The sequence below is a fragment of the Nicotiana tomentosiformis genome, chromosome 5, assembly GCF_000390325.3.
Source record: "Nicotiana tomentosiformis chromosome 5, ASM39032v3, whole genome shotgun sequence".
In the NCBI taxonomy this organism is placed as follows: domain Eukaryota; kingdom Viridiplantae; phylum Streptophyta; class Magnoliopsida; order Solanales; family Solanaceae; genus Nicotiana; species Nicotiana tomentosiformis.
In genome coordinates this window covers 104,346,558-104,353,017 of record NC_090816.1, presented here as the reverse complement: position 1 = coordinate 104,353,017, position 6,460 = coordinate 104,346,558, and the positions used below count along the sequence as shown (strand labels likewise).

Below are 6,460 nucleotides of genomic sequence, written 5' to 3'. Positions count from 1 at the left end.
GTAGGTTTAAGTATGATTACTTGATATTTGCTGCGTCTCATGCTTGGTCTAGAACCATGGTTTTGATTTCTGGATATCTAGCCAATCTATATGCAGGGCATTGCGGTCTATTAAAGGTGGCTGGTGTCATGGATTTGACCATATGGTTAGAAGCATGAAATTTGAGTATAATGGATTTGCCTCTATTTTTAAGGTTGATATACGGAAAGTCTATGTGGCTATTTCACAAACATGCATTTGAATAGGCAGAATGGCCGATCAGATTTTACAACAACAACAACATCAACAACCCAGTATAATTCCACTAGTGGGGTCTGGGGAGGGTAGTATATACGCAGACCTTACCCCTACCCTGAGGTAGAGAGGCTGTTTCCGATAGACCCTCGGCTCCCTCCCTCCAAGAACTCCCCACTTTGCTCTTGGGGTGACTCGAACTCACAACCTCTTGGTTGGAAGTGGAGGGCCGATCAGATTTTACAGCCGATATTAAAACTCATTTTCCCTAATTTGGCAACTCAACTCGATAAAAATGATTATGATAAACCCCTCTTAGAGCGTGTATCTCAATTGCTCGATTTTAAAGCTTCTGGGCAACCTAAACTTGCATCGGATTTTAAAGCCGATATTAAAAGAGAAAACTACCCTCTATAGCCCCTCAAAATTTTAATAGCCCGTATTTTTCCTCATTGACCCGAAATGTCCCTCCGATTCAAACATATTACATCTAATAGCCCGAAATGTCTATTTTATATATTTTTTATATAGTGACAGTCTATTTTGTATAGTGACAGTCTATTGTATATAAATTGTATAGTGACAGTCTATTTAGTATATTTTTTATATAGTGACAGTTTATTTTGTAGAGTGAATATTATGCATTTTTCAAATTAATGATGTAACCATGTTTTGCACACGTTGATGCTCCACCACAGAGTTCAACTAATTTAATGTATGTTATTTTCATACTCGACTCCTCTATTTAGGGCATTTCTTGAAAGAAAATGACACCAAATGCACACTTGCATTTTAGCGATTGACAATTTTTTTTTACATAAAGGATTTTCGCCATGCAAAGAAATGCTTTTATATATATATATATATATATATATATATATATATATATATATATATATATATATATATATATTGGAAAGAGTGCATGCTCGTGATAGTGGGAAAAAAGAAGAAGGTAAATTTCACAAATGGTCATATAATTATAATTTTTCTAATCAAAGTCATACAACTATGTTTTTCACATAAAAATCATAAAATCTGCTAGTAACTCACAAAAAAAAAAAAAACATAATGACCGAAAAATATAACTTTTCAATAGCATTTTTTTTATTTTTCAGTCTAACAAATAATAACCGAATTAAAATAGGAATGACCCAACCTAATAAAAATATAAATAAATTGAAATAAATTTAAATCCTTCCCTCAAAAATACGTAACTTCTATTTTTGGAGTATTTTGCTTTTTTAAATTTTAATTATTTATCTCACTTAATATGGGCACATATTGAACTCATATAGGAAAAGGCAAAAAGTAACATTTATGACAAAAGTTTTATTTTTATATTCTTCACAAGTATGTATAAAATATTAATATCTAAATAGCATAAAAGCCAAAAAAGAATAAAGTAATGAATGATTCCCTTTGAATAAATTAAAAGCCATCTTAGAAATCATCTCCCATTGTGTTTCCGTGATAGTTGGGTTTGTCAATTTTTGTGGCTAGCCGCTAGAATTAGTTTTAGACTATAAATTGTATATTATAATTTGTGGCTACCGATTATCATTAATTTTTTTCGGATGGCTAGAAGTGGTAATAGCTCATATTAAAACTCTTATTTTTCCCAATTTGGCACCCCAACTTGATAAAAATGCTTATGATAAGCCCTTCTCTTAAAGCGTGTATATCAATTGCTCGATATGAATACAACGTCAGATTCTTAGACCATTTATTATTTGATAGCTGTAATTTGTGGGTCCTGTCTTTTTTCAAAATTAATTTATTAAGCTTCTATTTTTTCTTATCTTTCCCTTCTTTTATTCTTCATCATAGCTCTACCGGAAGAACCTTCCCTCGCCCAGCCATATTTCGAGCTTGACAGTTTTATTCTCTCTCTTAAAATTAGAAGGAGCATATATATGAAAAAGAAATGGTGAAGGAAAAAAATTAAAATGTTTGACTTTATTAATATGGTAGAACAAAGGGGGGAGGGGGAAAGGGGAGGTGGGAGCTTGGTAGAGAAGACGAGAGAGGTGGGAGGGAGGGGGAAAGAGAAGGGAAAAAGGAAATGTCTTTTTTTTTTCCTGTCTCATTTATGTTTTATTCTGATTCTAATATTTTTTTAAATAAAAATAATACTATCCACGTGCCTTGGCAACGTGATTTGTGTACAATTTAGCCATATCAGCTGCGCCGCTTTCACATAGTGTTCTAAAAAAGGCAAACCCGATTAAATTTTTAACAAGAGGGCATGGAGTCCATGATTATGACGATGGGGAATAACAGAGTTTTATTATTAAAACTGAAAAGGAATGAAAATGAAAAAGACATAAAAAGAGTAAAACCAAAAACAAAAATTTAAGGACCATATATTGATCGGGGATATTTGAACCCGACGTGAATCGAACACGCAACCTTCTGATCTGGAGTCAGACGCGCTACCATTGCGCCACGGATCCTTGTTGTGCAATCTTTTACACAAACCTTTTGTAATATCGTGACATCGTGTTTTCTCTTTATCTGTTTTTATTTTTACATTTTTTTGCGACGGCGAATTGAATATATAAGTGAAAATATTTCTGCAATGAAAAATATATATTAAAACAATATCTCACACAAAAAAAAAAGGACATTAGAAAAAAGTAAAAATATTTTGAGGGGAACGAGGTATTTTTAATGTTAAGAAGGAAAGATGGAACTCATGGAGTCATAGTGTGGATAGAAGCATAAAACGGGATGACAAATCTTAAATGGAGAATGAGGACATAATTAGATTAATAAAATAAAATTTGCAGTGAATGAACACTCAAATACTTTATTTACATCTGTCCTCCTTTCTCAATTTGAAAATTAAAAATAGTTTCCTCAACATCTTTCTGGAGGGGGCATATATTGGTGATGCTAGTTCCACTTTGTTTTCCTTTAAATTATGGAGAGGAAATCTGCAAAATCTTATAAATAGAAATTAAATTAGAAACTACTGTTTAAACAAACAAGACGAAAACAAATCACTAATTAATTACTTATTAGAGTATATATAAGTGAATTAAAAGAGTTGCGGTGTCTACACTTTATATGTGTGGTTTATACTGCTACTTGACTGTGGCCTAACTTGTTACTAGTATTTTATACCAAAAGAACGTACGGGTAATTTTACTTTGGAGATTTGATTTACAGACATGATATGCATTTTATGTTCATGTAGTGTTAATTAATGTATCTTTTTTCACTTTATACTTTATTTTTACGGCTGTCAATTGTCATAATCTTTCTTTGTTGAGTGTAGAAGGTTTGGATTGCTATACTTCCTATTCATTAATCAGCTTTAAGATAATAACAGGAAGATTATCTTTTCGCCTAAACATGTGTTTATGCCCGTGTAGTTGTAAAGCCAAAATCTTTATTTAATTCTTTCTCTTTTGATATAACAAATTTAACTTTAAAAAGTGACCAACAACAACAAACCCAGTGTAATCCCATAAGTGAAATCTGGATAGGGTGATGTTACGCAGACCTTACCCATACCTTGTGAAGGTAAAGATGTTGTTTCCGATAGACCCTCGGCTCAAGAAACAGTAAAAAAGAAGCATCCAATAATAACACCAACAAGAAAAAAAAAAAGTGACAAAAAGCCCAAATATATTAAAATGTAATCTTTGAAAAACAATGGAAATCATAGTACCCTCATGCAATAAATAGAGTTAAACAAATAATTACTTAATAAGAGAGATAAATTACAAAGTCACTATTCAATATCCCTTAATTAAGATCACATTTTAAACTTTATTTTTATAACTTTATAAGGTAGGGCATCACTATAAATTAAATTACAATTTGGCTTGTCCCTCACTTTTAAAGTACTTAAAGACAGTGGTCTGGTCTCTCTTTCTTTTTCTTTCTTAAGAGAAAAGGTTGTCTCTTAGGACACTTTCCATATACTATACTAGATTTCTACAGTGGAAGGTAGTGATCCGAATTGATAAGCAAGAATCCAGAAATTTAAGTTCAAGTATTATTAAATTTATATTTCTTTTATGACTTTATCATCTGCCTTTTCTTAATCTATCATATATGTCTTTTTTGTGTCTTTTATTTTAATTCTAAACTTAAGATCATAGATCTGCTTGCCAATTACTAGTTGATCTTCTTAACCCAATGGATATTAATCTGTGTGATTAAAAGAGCTTCTGAGTTGTAATTAAAAGAGTCAGAATCTTATCAAAGATTCAAAGATAGTGTTTACAATCCCATTCTTGTTTGTGTATTTTAAAGAACATCCCATTTATAAGTACACATATTTATGGTAGACTGCTAAGCAAGGGCGGCTCAATCTTAAAACCACTAAAGCACTAGTTTTAGACCCCCAAAAATTAAGGCCCCAAAATTAATCATATATATATATATATATAATATAATATAAATAATTATATATTTATTTTTAGTAAAAAATATTTTTTTGCAATTATATGTTGTCAGTTTTTATTAATTACTATTAAAGTTTATACTATGTACTATTTTTTAGTATGTAATGTTACGTTATTACGGTAGAAAGTAGTAGGCAATTAAATTTGTAGTTACTTTTTATCTTAATGTTGTGTCTAATGCATTTGAACTGGAATCATTCTTGTTTATAACTTCGGTGTTGCAAGAATTTTTTCAATTCTTTGAATATCTTTTTAAATACTTTCAAGCTAAAGCTAACTAGATTATTAAACAATTAGATTAGAAAATATGTTGTCTTATAGTCCGTTTCCTCCTAAAAGTTTGGCCAAACACCTCAACTTCTTAAAAAGGATATTTTTTTGGGGGAAAAGTATTTTTGCCCTCGAAGAAGCTTGGCTAAATAAGCTATTAAACTTGAATCTTTTAAAGCATAATGATCTATGAAATTGGTGATTTTACCAATTTTTATAATTAAAAAAGATATAATAAAAGTAAAAGATGATACTCTAATTTGCATATGCGAGGTCTTAATTATATTCTTTAAATTTTTTATTGCTTATAGAATAATTTTTTTTTTTCTAACAGTTCCTTCAATTGAAAAAAGTTTGTAAACTAAAATTAATAAGATTTAACTTAATATCAACAATGTCTTATGAGAATTACACATAATGATCATATTGTTAAATAAACAAAATTGATTATCCAAATATAATTAAGGCAAAATATACAAAGACCCCATTAAACTTGTCCAGAAAATATGTTTGAACACTTAACAGCTTGTTTGGATGGTCGTTACCTATCGTATTGTTACTTTAAATACAATGTTTGTTTTGGTTGTTACTTAAATTTTATTGTATCGTATTGTTAAATCCGTCGTTACGTAACGACGAAATGTGCCACTTTATGTAACGACCGATATATTTGGTGTGGTTGCGTCGTTATCTTATCTTTTTCTCTCATCTCACCCTTCACTATTATTAAATAATTTTATTTTATCATTTACCTTACCTTTTTATATAATAAATTTACCCATATCATAATTTTTCTTTATAATATTATAAATTTATTCTTCATATTGCTGGTGCATGATATCATGAAATAACGACAAACGATATAATCTATCCAAACATTGTATTCATCAAGCGATACAGTACAATACAATACGATATATTATGAAACGATGTGTAATAACCATCCAAACAAGCTGTAAACTAAGCGGGTGATTTTTTTTACCCCCTAAACGTATTTGGAGTGAATTATTATCCTCCCCTGAAATACTAATGCCAGTCTCACAATATGAGGTATTTTACACACGCGCGCCACGTCAAAACCATGCGAGCGACGCCTTAAATCTTTTTTCTTTGGTAAACTTTCCTCTTTTTCTTTTTCTTTTTTCTTACTCATAGTTTTCCACTAATAATCCTAATTAACTATTAAAATACTTCAATAATAATACCAAGTTCAGTGCTTGATTTAACCATCTCTTCAATCAAATGAGTAAGAATTTAGATATAGCAAAATCTTAATCTATTCCTATTTGTTCAACAAATTAATCACAATGCCTTCAAGTGGATTTGTACACCAAACTCCACAGCATTCCACGTAGGGGAAGTGCTGCCAATTGTGCAGGTACCACTGCGGTCGAAGGAGACTGGATGCTTAAAACTTTATTTTGGGGCTAAAAGAGAGAGCTGATGCAAAAGAGCTTTGAGTATTTTATTGATAGCATTCTTCTTTTTATACATAGAGAAGAGAATGAGATCCCATGAAAATAAATCAATACAAA

General features: G+C 30.6%; 1 non-coding gene across 1 annotated transcript; it reads right to left on the bottom strand.

Annotated features, from left to right (window-relative positions):
- Positions 1 to 2,618: 2,618 nt before the first annotated feature.
- TRNAW-CCA (transfer RNA tryptophan (anticodon CCA)) lies at positions 2,619 to 2,690 on the bottom strand. The gene has a single exon. It is a non-coding gene; the product is annotated as a tRNA-Trp (tRNA).
- Between the last annotated feature and the right edge of the window lie 3,770 nt (positions 2,691 to 6,460).